The sequence below is a fragment of the Bubalus bubalis genome, chromosome X, assembly GCF_019923935.1.
Source record: "Bubalus bubalis isolate 160015118507 breed Murrah chromosome X, NDDB_SH_1, whole genome shotgun sequence".
NCBI lineage: Eukaryota > Metazoa > Chordata > Mammalia > Artiodactyla > Bovidae > Bubalus > Bubalus bubalis.
Genome location: NC_059181.1, coordinates 54,768,749 through 54,781,928, shown reverse-complemented (window position 1 = coordinate 54,781,928; position 13,180 = coordinate 54,768,749). Strand labels below are relative to the sequence as shown.

The window sequence follows — 13,180 nt, the reverse complement described above, 5'->3', positions numbered from 1 at the left end:
TTTCTAAATGATATAGAGGAGAACAGAGAGGATCATCTCATCAAATTCACAGATGGCATGAAACTAGGAGTAGTTGTTTGTTGTTGTTTAGTTGCTAAGTCATGTTTGACTCTTTAGAGATACCAGCTGGAATGAAGAACTGAATTTTTTAAAAAAGGTTTTTGTCATTTTTATTGCACAAAAATTCACATTTATTATAGCCAAGTAAGAAATTATAATTACTTATGATCCCACAACCTACAAAGAGTGTTAATATTCATGTGTGTTTATTATGCCCCCATTTTAAAAATGGTACACTGATCACAGAGTCAAATGCCCAGGTCCCGTCTGAGACTTATCATATATTTTTTAAGTTCCATAAGCCATGCTAATGTATACCTTTGATAGAGAATCACAGTTGTAGAAAATGTGTTCCTATATATATATTACTTTTGTAACTTTAATTTTTATATCTTAAAATAATTAGTAAAATTGACTTTTGGTATACAGTTCTATGAACTTTTAATATTTTGAAATAATAGATTCACAAGAAGGTGCAAAAAAAAAATAGTATATAGAGAGGTCCTGTGTACCCTTCACCTGGTTTCTCCCAGTGGTAACATTTTGCATAACTGTCATATAATATCACAGTCAAGGTCCAGAGGCTTTATTTATATTTTACCAGTTTACATGCTCTTATTTCTGGAGAAGGCAATGGCACCCCACTCCAGTACTCTTGCCTGGAAAATCCCATGGACTGAGGAGCCTGGTAGGCTGCAGTCCATGGGGTCACTAAGAGTTGGACACGACTGACCGACTTCACTTTCACTTTTCACTTTCATGCATTGGAGAAGGAAATGGCCACCCACTCCAGTGTTCTTGCCTGGAGAATCCCAGGGACGGGGGAGCCTGGTGGGCTGCCGTCTATGGGGTTGCACAGAGTCAGATACGACTGAAGTGACTTAGCATGCTCTTATTTCTGTGTGTGTTTAGCCTATATAATTTTATCACACATGTAAGTTTCATAAGCACTATCAGATCAGATCAGATCAGTCGCTCAGTCGTGTCCAACTCTTTGTGACCCCATGAATCGCCGTACGCCAGGCCTCCCTGTCCATCACCAACTCCCGGAGTTCACCGAGACTCATGTCCATCGAGTCAGCGATGCCATCCAGCCATCTCATCCTCTGTCGTCCCCTTCTCCTCCTGCCCCCAATCCCTCCCAGCATCAGGGTCTTTTCCAATGAGTCAACTCTTCGCATGAGGTGGCCAAAGTACTGGAGTTTCAGCTTTAGCATCATTCCTTCCAAAGAAATCCCAGGGCTGATCTCCTTCAGAATGGACTGGTTGGATCTCCTTGCAGTCCAAGGGACTCCCACAGTTAAAATACAAAATTGTTCCATCACCAGAATGATCCCTTGTTTTACTCTTTTATAGCCACAGCCGTCTCCCTCCCCTCACCTTCCTGTCCCTGGAAACTTCCAATTTGCTTTCCATTTCTGTAATTTTGTGATTTCAGGAATGTTATATAAATGGAATCATATACTGTGTAACCTTCTGGGATTGACTTTTATCACTTACCATAATTCCTTTGAGATCTATACAAGTTGTGTGTATCAACACTTCATTCCTTTTTATTGCTGAGTAGTAGTCCATGGTATGGATGTACCAAGGTTTGTTTAAACCTTCCCCCATTAAAGGACATTTTGAGTTGCTTCCAGTTTCTGAGACTGTGAGAAGAATGTCTATAAACATTAATGTACAGGGTTTTATGTCAATATAAGTTTTTTTTCCAACATCAACACCCAGGAGTGGGATTTCTGGGTCGTATGATAAATGTATGTTTAACTTAATGAGAAAGTGCTACAGAGTGACTATCATTTTGCATTCTTACCTGCAATATATGAGAGTTCTAGCTGCTCTGCATCCTTGTTAGCACTTAGTATTGTTTGTTTTTAAACTTTGACCATATAGACGTATAGAGGAATCTCACCATAGTTCTAATTTGTGTTTCCTCAAGGGCTAATAATGTTGAACATACTTGTTTGTATGAAGTCATCTTTGATGAGATGTCTATATCTTTTGCCCAGTTTTAAGTTGGATAGTTTATTTTCTTTGTGTCAAGTTATGAGAGTTCCTTATATGTTCTGGTTACAAATCCTTTGTTGGATGTGTGATTTACAAATATATCCCACCAGTTGTTTTTTTTTTATCTGTGTCTTTCATAGAGCAAAAGTTTTTAATTTTTATAAAGTTCAATTTTTCTGTGTTATCTTTCTATGCTTAGTCCCTCAGTCATGTCCAACTCTTTGCAACCCTATGGACTGTAGCCCGCCAGGCTCCTTGGTCCATGGGGATTCTCCAGTCGATAATACTGGAGTGGGTTGCCATGCCCTCTTCCAGGGGATCTTCCCAACCCAGGGATTGAACCCAAGTCTCCCACATTGCAGGCGGATTCTTTACCATGTGAACCACCAGGGAAGCCTTGTGCTTTTTGTGTCATGTTTAAGAACTCTGCTTAAACCTAGGTCATGAAATTTTTTCCTATATTTTATATGAATGTTTTAAAGCTTTAACATTAAATCTATAATCCATTTTGAGTTGAATTTCTATAAGGTATGAAGGTTTTGAAGTCAGTTCATTGTCTTGCATATGGATGTTTAACTGTTCTAACACCATTTGTGGAAAAATATTCTTCTCCACTGAATTGGTTTTGGACCTTTGCCAAAAAACAATTTGCCTCATTTGTGCGGGCCTATTTCTATACTTCTTTCTACATTCTGTTTCATTGATCTGTGTCTTTCTCTTTGCCAATATCACAGTCTTTATTTCTGTAGTTTTATAATAAATCTTAAAACTAGGTAATGTGATACTTCCAACTCTAGTCTTTTTTTTTTCAAAATAGTTTTAACCCCACTTAGTTTAGAATATCATTCTTATATATTTCTGGATTATATTTGCTAATATTTTGTTGAGGATTATCGCATCTATGTTTATGATGGATGTTGGTCTGTAGTGTTTTTTTTCTGTTTTTTTTTCTGTTTTTTGGTACTGACTTTCTGGTTTTGGTATGAGAATGATACTGGTTTTATGAAATGATGTGGAAAGTATTCTCTTCTATTTTCTTGAAGACATGTGTAGCATTGATGTTTTATTCTTTCAATGTTTAGTAGGATTCACAAGTAAAACCATCTGGGCCTGAAGGTTTTTCTTTTCTCTGAAGAATTTTATCTAATATAATTTCTTTAATAGTTATGTGATTATTCAAGTTATTATATCAGATGACTTTTGGAAGTTTGTGATTTTCAAGGAATTGGTCCTTTAAGTTGTTGAATTTATGTTCATAGCATTTGCTGATTATTTAGTCGTTCATTCTTGATATTTAGTAATTTGTGTCTTCTCTCGCTTTATCAATCTTGCTAGGAGTTTATCATTTTTGTTGATCTTTTCAAAGAACCAGGTTTTGGTTTCATTTGTTTTCTCTATTTTTCTGTTATCAGTTTAACTGATAGCTGCTTTAATTTTCACAGTTTCCTTTCTCTTGCTTTGGATTTAATTCGCTCTTTTCCTAGTTTGAGGTAGAAGAGTAGATTATTGATTTGGGACTTCTTTTCTTCTTTAAAAAAGACTTATGTATTTCTTTTTGGTAGTGCTGTGTCTTTGATGTTGCGCAGGCTTTCTCTAGTTGCAGCGAGCAGGGGCTACTCTCTAGGTGTAGTGCATGGGCTTCTCATTGTGGGGGCTTCTCTTGTTGTGGAGCATGGGCTCTAGGGCAGGTGGGCTCAGTAGTTGTGACACACTGGTTTACTTGCCCCGTGGCATGTGGGATATTACCAGACCATGGATCACACCCATGTGCCCTGCATTGGCAGGCCGATTCTTAACCACTGGACCACCAGGGATGTCTTAGGACTTTTCTTCTTTTCTAATATAAGCACATAATTGCTATAATTTCTCCCTAAGTACCACTTTTAACTGCTTGAACTATTTAGAAGTTTGTTTAATCTCTAAGTGTTTGGAGATTTCACTATTATTTTTCTGTTATCGATTTGTAGTTTAATTCCACTGTGGTCAAAGAAAACAGTTTGTATGATTTTTAATTATTTAAAAAAGTTTAAGGTTGATTGTTCAGGATATGGTCTGTCTTGGTGAATGTTATATGTGCACTTGAGAAGTATTCTGCTGTGTTGGATGGAGTGAGTGTTCTATAAAATGTCCGTTAGATTCAGTTGGTTCATGTTGTTAATTTCCTTATTATTTTTGCTGATCTTCCGTGAACTAATTCCATTACTGAGAGAAGAGTATTGAAGTTTTCAACTATGATTATGAATTTGTCTATTTCTCTTTTCAGTTTTGTCACTTTTTTTCTTCATGTATTTTGAAAATCTGTTGTTCAGAGCATATGAGCATATATTTTTAGGATTGTCATGTCCTCTTCATAGTTCTTTATGACTTGCTTTTTTTTCTCGTGTAACAATGCTCATGTAATTGCAAATATCTTTCTAGTTAAATTGACATTTCTACATCAATTTTGTCAACTGTGTAGTATTCTGTTTTCCCGTCTAAGTACTAACCAGGCCCAACCCTGCTCAGCTTCCAAGTTCAGATGAGATCGGGTGTATTCACGGTGGTATGGCTTTGCTGCTGCTGCTGCTAAGTCGCTTCAGTCATGTCCGACTCTGTGCGACCCCATAGATGGCAGCCCACCAGGCTTCCCAGTCCCTGGGATTCTCAAAGCAAGAACACTGGAGTGGGTTGCCATTTCCTTCTCCAATGCATGAGAGTGAAAAATGAAAGTGAAGTCGCTCAGTCGTATATGACTCTTAGCGACCCCATGGACTGTAGCCCACCAGGCTCCTCCATCCATGGGATTTTCCAGGCAAGAGTACTGGAGTGGGGTGCCATTGCCTTCTCTGGTATGGCCTTAGACCGTAGTATTCTGTTCTTCAACTGGCATTATTTACTCAGTCTCCTATTAATGGGCATATAGGTTATTTCCAATAACCCTGTAGTGAACATGCATACATTTGCATTGCTCATAAATGTACTTTTGTTTTTCTGGAATAAATTACTAGGAATAGAAGTATTAGACCAACAAAATGCATATTTAAAATTTTTGTGGGTGTAGGAAACTATTTTGGGGGGCTCTCAATAAATATTTATTGCTTTAAAAAATTGAATTTATCCAATTGTGTATAGACAACTATGCTTCTGAAGTGTCTTGCCCAATTGTACTTTTCAGTTCGGTCAGTTCAGTCGCTCAGTTGTCAGATTCTTTGTGACCCCATGGACTGCAGCACGCCTGGCCTCCCTGTCCATCACCAACTCCCAGAGTTTACTCAAACTCATGTCCATTGAGTCGGTGATGCCATCCATCTATCTTATCCTCTGTCATTCCCTTCTCCTCCTGCCTTCAATGTTTCCCAGCATCAGGGTCTTTTCAAATGAGTCAGTTCTTCGCATCAGGTAGACAAAGGATTGGAGTTTCCGCTTTCAGCAACAGTCCTTCCAATGAATATTCAGGACTGATTTCCTCTAGGATGGACTGGTTAGATCTCCTTGCAGTCCAAGGGACTCTCAAGAGTCTTCTCCAACACCACAGTTCAAAAGCATCAGTTCTTTGGTGCTGAGCTTTCTTTATAGTCCAACTCTCACATCCATACATGACTACTGGAAAAGACATAGCTTTGAATAGATAGACCTTTGTTGGCAAAGTAATGTCTCTGCTTTTTAATATGCTGTCTAGTTGGTCATAGCTTTTCTTACAGGGAGCAGGTGTCTTTTAATTTCAAGGCTGCAATCACCATCTGCAGTGATTTTGGAGCCCTCAAAAATAAAGTCAGCCATTGTTTCCACTCTTTCCCCATCCATTTGCCATGAAGTGATGGGACCGGATGCCATGATCTTAGTTTCCTGAATGTTGAGCTTTAAGCCAATTTTTTCACTCTCCTCTTTCACTTTCATCAAGGGGCTTTTTAGTTTTTCTTCACTTTCTGCCATAAGGGTGGTGTCATCTGCATATCTGAGGTTATTGATATTTCTCCCGGCAATCTTGATTCCAGCTTGTGCTTCTTCCAGTCCAGCATTTCTCATGATGTACTCTGCATATAAGTTAAATAAGCAGGGTGACAATATACAGGCTTGACGTATTACTTTTCCTAAAGAACAACATTAGAACAATACAAAAAAGGAAGAATATATATATATATATCTCCACACTGTGAACACCAGCCAGTCTGTGTACTGAGGAAGTCCTCTAATATTTCTAGAAAGGTCTCTGGACCTGCTGTGGGGTCAGCCCAATCTCAGATCTGGCCTTACTCCAGGTTGTGCTTACTCCCAAAGTCCACAATTGGCTGCAGATACCACAGTCTCAGGCTAATTGCGTGCGTGTAATCTGCTGCAGCTGTTCAGACGGTAAAGCGTCTGTCTACAATGCCGGAGACCTGGCTTCGATCCCTGGGTCGGGAAGTTCCCTGGAGAAGGAAAAGGCAACCCACTCCAGTACTCTTGCCTAGAAAATCCCATGGACGGAGGAGCCTGGTGTCCACGGGGTCGCAGAGAGTCGGACACAACTGAGCGACTTCACTTTCACTTTCCTCTTTGCTCACACAGCCCCTGGTGCTCCGCTTTGATTTTAGACCTGCCTCTGCTTGTAGGCTGCCCTGTTTTGTCTGTTCCCCACCCAAACTAGTGGGGGCAAAGGTAGCAGCTTTTTAGGGCTCACTTGCTCAGTTGGGCTGTGGAGAGGGAGGGTTATGGAAGCCACAGCTGGGGTGTTTGGGGAGTGTTTGCTGGGACTCAGGCCTGCAGGAAGTTGCTAAAGTTGGAGGCGGTTCATGCGCTCTCCCACAGGAATTGGCCTTAAGTTGTATGTCCCTTGGCAGAGCCAAGCAGTTTAGGCTCCCCGGAAGGTGTGGGCAGTAACCTTTGCCTGCTTATGGCTTGGTGGCAGCTACTACCTCTGCGGTCAGGACCGCAGTGGTGGCATTTAGTCCCTGTCTCAGGCACTCCCCCTGGCTTTGAGGCTTTGGCAGTGGCCAGTCAGCTTGCATTCTCCCTCTGGGATTGTCAACTGCAGTCACATCTAGTTCCACCTCTGGCACTCTTACTGGCTTGGCATACGTTGGTGGTGGCCAGGCATACCTTCCTCTGGGGTCAGGAAGCTCACAGCCCTTGCTTACCCCACCTATGGCATTCTTGGAAGTGGGTTCCTGGGATCTGTGAGCTTGGGGAGTGAGGGGTTCTTGCCGCAACAGACTCTTGCCTCTCTGGGAGGCCCAGGCTTTTTCCTGGACTCCCTCAGCTGTGTTGTGCTAGCCCCTCAGAATATCTGCATAGCAGTCAACCCCAGTTCTCTCCCTGGGGCCTGAGCCCTGAAGCCTTAATCCTCAGCACCCAGCCCCCCTCTTGCCACGGTGGGTGTGCAAGCTGCTTCTTGGCTGGGAAGTGCTGGCTGGGAACATCTCTGTGGTGAATTCTCTGTTTTGCCTTCTGAGCACCTATTGCTGTATTACCCTTGAGGGTCTGAAGCTCCCCCCCATCCCCACCCATGCTGGGGTGTCCAAATGTGCAGAAACTTTTCGTCCTTCATGGCTCGCTCCCTGGGTGCAGGTCCCTGTTCCAAACTCCTTTGTCTCTTTTTATCTTTATCTTTTGCCCTACCTCATTCTGAGGAGATTGGCTTGCCTTTTTGGAAGTCTGAGGTCTTCTGCCAGCATTCAGAAGGTGCTCTGTATGAGTTGTTTCATGTGCACATGTATTTTTGATACATTTGTGGGGAGGAAGGTGATCTCCCCGTCTTCCTCCTCTGCCATCTTGAAAGTTTCACACCTAAGGTCCTACTACTCTTCTTGAGTCATTTTTGTAGTTTATATTTCATTAAAAATCATTGATTTCATGGATATTTTCACAGATATTACTATAGATTGCATATGATATTCTTTTACAATCCTTTGAAATTATTTCTTTTCTCATTCAAAATGTGTGTGATGTGTTCTCTCTCTCCCATGTATTTCCATGCCTTTTTTTCCTCAGTTTTCCTCAAAAAAGATGGATTCAGTCCTCTGGTCAAAGAACCAGCTCATGGATAAATATATAACTCTTTCTTTTTAATGAAATTTATTACCATCTGCTTTCATCTTTTTTATTTTATTCTTCTTTTATTAAGTTTTATTTGCTGTTTTTCCCTGGCATCTTAAAATGAGTGCTTAGTCTAATTGAAGTTTTTCTGACTTCATAATAAAAGCCCCAAAACTATATATTTTTTTCTAAGTAAAGTTTCTGACTATATCCTACCAGTTTTGAAAGATAGTATTGTAGCTATCTTGTTTTTCCTCAATAATTTGCAGTTTTTATTTTCCCTTTGAGCAAGGCTTTTTTCTTTAAGAATAATGCTTATCATTTTTTCAAATGTATTGCTTGTCTTTAGTTTGTTTGGTTTATCCTTTTATTGCCAATATCTAGATTTATTGTATTCTGTATTGAGTATGTGACCTGAATGACAATTTCTGCTTTTTTTTAGTTAATGAGATTTTCTTCATGGCTTCAGATATAATGGGTTTTTGTAAATAGTTCACTGATGTTTGAAGAAAATATGTATTCTCTTTAGGGTACAAGAATCATTCTATCTATATGTGTTAGTATACTGTATTGGTGTTTTTCTTTCTGGCTTACTTCACTCTGTATAATAGGTTCCAGTTTCATGACCACCTCATTAGAACTGATTCAAATGTATTCTTTTTAATGGCTGAGTAATACTCCATTGTGTATATGTACAACAGCTTTCTTATCCATTCATCTGCTGATGGGCATCTAGGCTGCTTCCATGTCCTGGCTATTATAAACAGTGCTGCGATGAACATTGGGGTACACGTGTCTCTTTCCCTTCGGGTTTCCTCAGTGTGTATGCCCAGCAGTGGGATTGCTGGGTCATAAGGCAGTTCTATTTCCAGTTTTTTAAGGAATCTCCACACTGTTCTCCATAGTGGCTGTACTAGTTTGCATTCCCACCAACAGTGTAAGAGGGTTCCCTTTTCTCCACACCCTCTCCAGCATTTATTGCTTGTAGACTTATATATGGAATTTAGAAAGATGGTAACAATAACCCTGTGTACGAGACAGCAAAAGAGACACTGATGTATAGATCAGTCTTATGGACTCTGTGGGAGAGGGAGAGGGTGGGGAGATTTGGGAGAATGGCATTGAAACATGTATAATATCATGTATGAAACGAGTCGCCAGTCCAGGTTCGATGCATGATACTGGATGCTTGGGGCTGGTGCACTGGGATGACCCAGAGGGAGGGTATGGGGAGGGAGGAGGGAGGAGGGTTCAGGATGGGGAGCATGGGTATACCTGTGGCGGATTCATTTCGATGTTTGGCAAAACTAATACAATATTGTAAAGTTTAAAAATAAAATAAAATTAAAAAAAAATAGAAAAAAAAGAATCATTCTATCAATTAATTTTGGCTTAATTATTGTATAATTTATATGCTAATTTATTTTTTCTGCTTAACTTATCAAAGTCTAAGAGCAATGTGATAACCACCCATAATCATTGTTTAAATAATTTATCCTGGCATTTCTTCACCCCCCTCCATCTCACCTTAACCACTCTGTTCTATACAATTTTTTAAGCTACAAAATTATTACATGTTTAAAATATGTATTCATATGTTTGTGTGTGTGTATGTACAAAAACAACTGTTTTACTCTATCCTTATTTCTCAGAGATAACTATAATTTAGAATGTATCTTGTCTTATCACTTCTATTACGTTTTTGACTATCCTTTCTTTAAAAATGTTGAATTATATGAATAATACATGAATGCATATACATACACATGTATATAAAAATATAGCTTTTTACTGAGTGTGGGTTTTTTGATATCTTTTGTTGCATGAATAGGTCATGTGCCACTTGCTCTTTTCTCTTAATAAGCCTTAATAATCTTTCCATATAAGTAGATCTATACTTATAGATAATATTCTACCATATGGATATTGTTGTTGCTTACTTAACTAACCCCTTTGGACCTGATCTATTAATTGACTCTCAAGAAAGATGAGATAACCTGCATACTTTTAGTTTATTTCTTCTGTTTTTAGTCAAAGCAGTCTAGACTTTTAGATTCAGATTATTAAATATATTACCTTCCCTATAAATAATTATTTTTACATGTCTATATGTAGATCTGTTTTCCTTAATTTTATCTGGTATATTGTGGGTCCTTTCGCTCTAAAGGTTCAGTCTTTCTTTGGCTCGGAGAAAATTTTATTTATTATTTTTCTCTCATTTTGATTTCCCGTGTGTGTGTGTGTCTCTCTCTCCAAAATCTGTTCTCCTTGAGTCTCAAGTTTTTATTCATTATCCTCAACTTTGTTTTACCTCTCAGTTCTGGGAAAATTTCTTAAAGTGGCCTTTGAATCATTGGTTTGGTTTTTTTCATAATCTAATATACTGTTCACTGCCTCTATTGCATGTTATTTATGTAGCTACTTTTTCATTAGAAATTAGTCTTTCTAGATCCTGGAGTATTCTCTTTTCATAGATTCAGTGTCCTCTCAGATCTAGTTGAGAGTTTACTTTTTAAAATAATTAATTAATTTATTTAAATTGGAGGCTAATTACTTTACAATATTATGGTGGTTTTTGCCATACATTCACATGAATCAGCCATGGGTGTACATGTGTTCCCCATCCTGAACCTCCCTCCCACCTCCCTCCCCATCCCATCCCTCAGGGTCATCCCAGTGCGAGACAGCAAGAGACACAGATGTAAAGAACAGACTTTTGGACTCGGTGGGAGGTGGTGAGGGTGAATAGCATTGAAACATGTATATTACCATATGTGAAGTAGATTGCCAGTCCAGGTTTGATGCATGAGACAGGGTGCTCAGGGCTGGTGCACTGAGAGTTTACTTTTAAAAAGTTTATTCTGTATCTTTGGAGTGAAAAGATTTCAATACATAGACACTTGCTCTGGTTCCTCAAAGCATTTCTCCTTGAAAAATTACTTGTTCTTTTTCACTATCTGGTAGATTTTCTCTGTAAATTACTTGTTCTTTTTCATATATCTGGTAGATTTTCTCTGTTTATTCATCTTTATAGAAGGTGGTCTTTGAGTTTTGGAACTTGGGATGAATTTTATCATATATGCTTCCTAACATATATGAATACATACACACATATTTTAAACATATATTAAGTTCAATGTTAAGAGTAATCTTTCTATTTTCTATAGTTTTGATTGATTTATCACTTCCTTTGGTTTCTTCTTATCCATTTCCAGATATGGAAAAGACTTCTTTTTGGAGAATTGGAAGGATATGCCTGACAAAGGCAGTCATGAGGGAGAGAACCTTGCTCCTATGATGAAAAGCTTCTCGTCCTCATTTTGTGTAGCTGGTTGGAATTACCCACTCTTCTCTAACTGGCACAAAGTTAGGCTCCTGATTTGAAGCCTGATTCTGAGCAGTCAGAAAAACCGTATCATGTGAAAAATAGATGAAGTCAAGTTATTTGGTCTAGAATGAAGATGTATAGGAAACATAATAACTAAAACAGTAGCTGAGGGGCCGTCACAAGAAGGATTAGGCTTGTTCCATGTAGTCCCAAGTGGTAGTGGTAGAGTTATGTTAGCAGAGTCTAGTCTCACATTCAAGGAAGGAAGAGTGCTGTAACTGACACAGCTGCTAATGTAAATATTTATTGACTCCACATTTCAACAATTCATTCAGATACTACCTACTTTTTGATGTTACCATTTGATAATGATGTACTGATGGGTGGCCAGGTGCCTATGTGAGGTACTGCAAGGAGGCTATGCATCCACTAGCTTTGTTGTTTGCTCACAAAGGCATCCTCAGAGAATTGCTGTTTTTCATTTTTACACTTTTTTTCCCTATAATTATATGACCTGAATTTCTTGACACTTAGAGGTGATAGTCATTACTCTTCATCTGCATGAACTTTTCCCATCCCTTTCTTATATGTCCCTTTGGAAAACGTAGTAGGCAGAATAAAATGCCTGCATCCTAATCCTCAGAATCTGAGTATGTTACCTTATGGGAATGGAAAATTAGACTATGGAATTAAGATTATAATCAGCTGAATTTAAGGTAGGGCGACTATCCTAGGTTATCCAAGTGGGCCCAATTATAATCACAAGTGTTAAATGTGGAAGAGAGAGGCAGAGAGTAACGCAGTATGAGAAAGACTCCGCTGGCCACTGCTGGCTTTGAAGATGGAAGGGGCCACAAACCAAGGAATATGGGCAGTTTCTAGAAGCTAAAAAAGATTCTCTACTAGAACCTTCAGAATGAAACATAGCCCCACTTTGCACTTTGATTTTTTTAGTTCAGCAAACCCAGTGGACTTATGACCAAAAGATCTGTAAGGTAATAAATCTGTATTGTTTTAAGCCACCAAAGAATTTTCTAGGCCAGAATACTGGAGTGGGTATCCTTTCCCTTCTCTAGGGCATCTTCCCAACCCAAGGATCGAACTAGGTCTCCTGCATTGCGGGCGGATTCTTTACCAGCTGAGCCACAGGGAAGCCCAAGAATACCGGATTGGTTAGCCAATCCTTTCTCCAGCGGATCTTCCCAATACAAGGATCGAACCCAGGTCTCCCCCATTGCAGGGCGGATTATTTACCAGCTGAGTGTGATAATTTATTGCAGAAGCAGTTGGAAACTAATAAAGCCAGATTTCTGAGAACATCCAGGCCATATCCCAGGAACAATAAGAAAAGCTTCATGGTATTTCTGTTATTCAGAAATGTAATATATCTATCGCTAAACCAATGTATTCAATCATTATCTGGTAATTATTTGCCTATCCAGTTATATATCCACTTCTCCAGTGCTTTTTATGGACCTCCATTTGGTTATCTAGCCTCCGGTCAATAATATTAGCCAATGAAAAAGGAGGCCCAAAGAAGTACGTAAGCTTACATTAAGGGTGATATCTACTTAGTAGAAAGAAGAATTTTCTGTTAAAACCAGGTTCTGGTTTCTGTTAAAGCCAGGTTATATTTGGAGGTTCTGTGGCAGAAACTGAGTAACTATTTGGTGGAGATGTTAGAGGGGATTCACACATTGTTTAAGGTGTTGGACTGTTACCAAGTCCAAGCTCATTCTGCTTGCTGCACAGTACAGTAAATCAGGAGATGAGGTGTTGGGGCAAGAAATA

General features: G+C 39.2%; 1 protein-coding gene across 2 annotated transcripts in view; it reads left to right on the top strand.

Moving 5' to 3' along the window:
- The window catches only part of CCNB3 (cyclin B3), a 51,537-nt gene that overhangs the window by 27,228 nt on the left and 11,129 nt on the right, over positions 1-13,180 (top strand). The window lies entirely within an intron of this gene.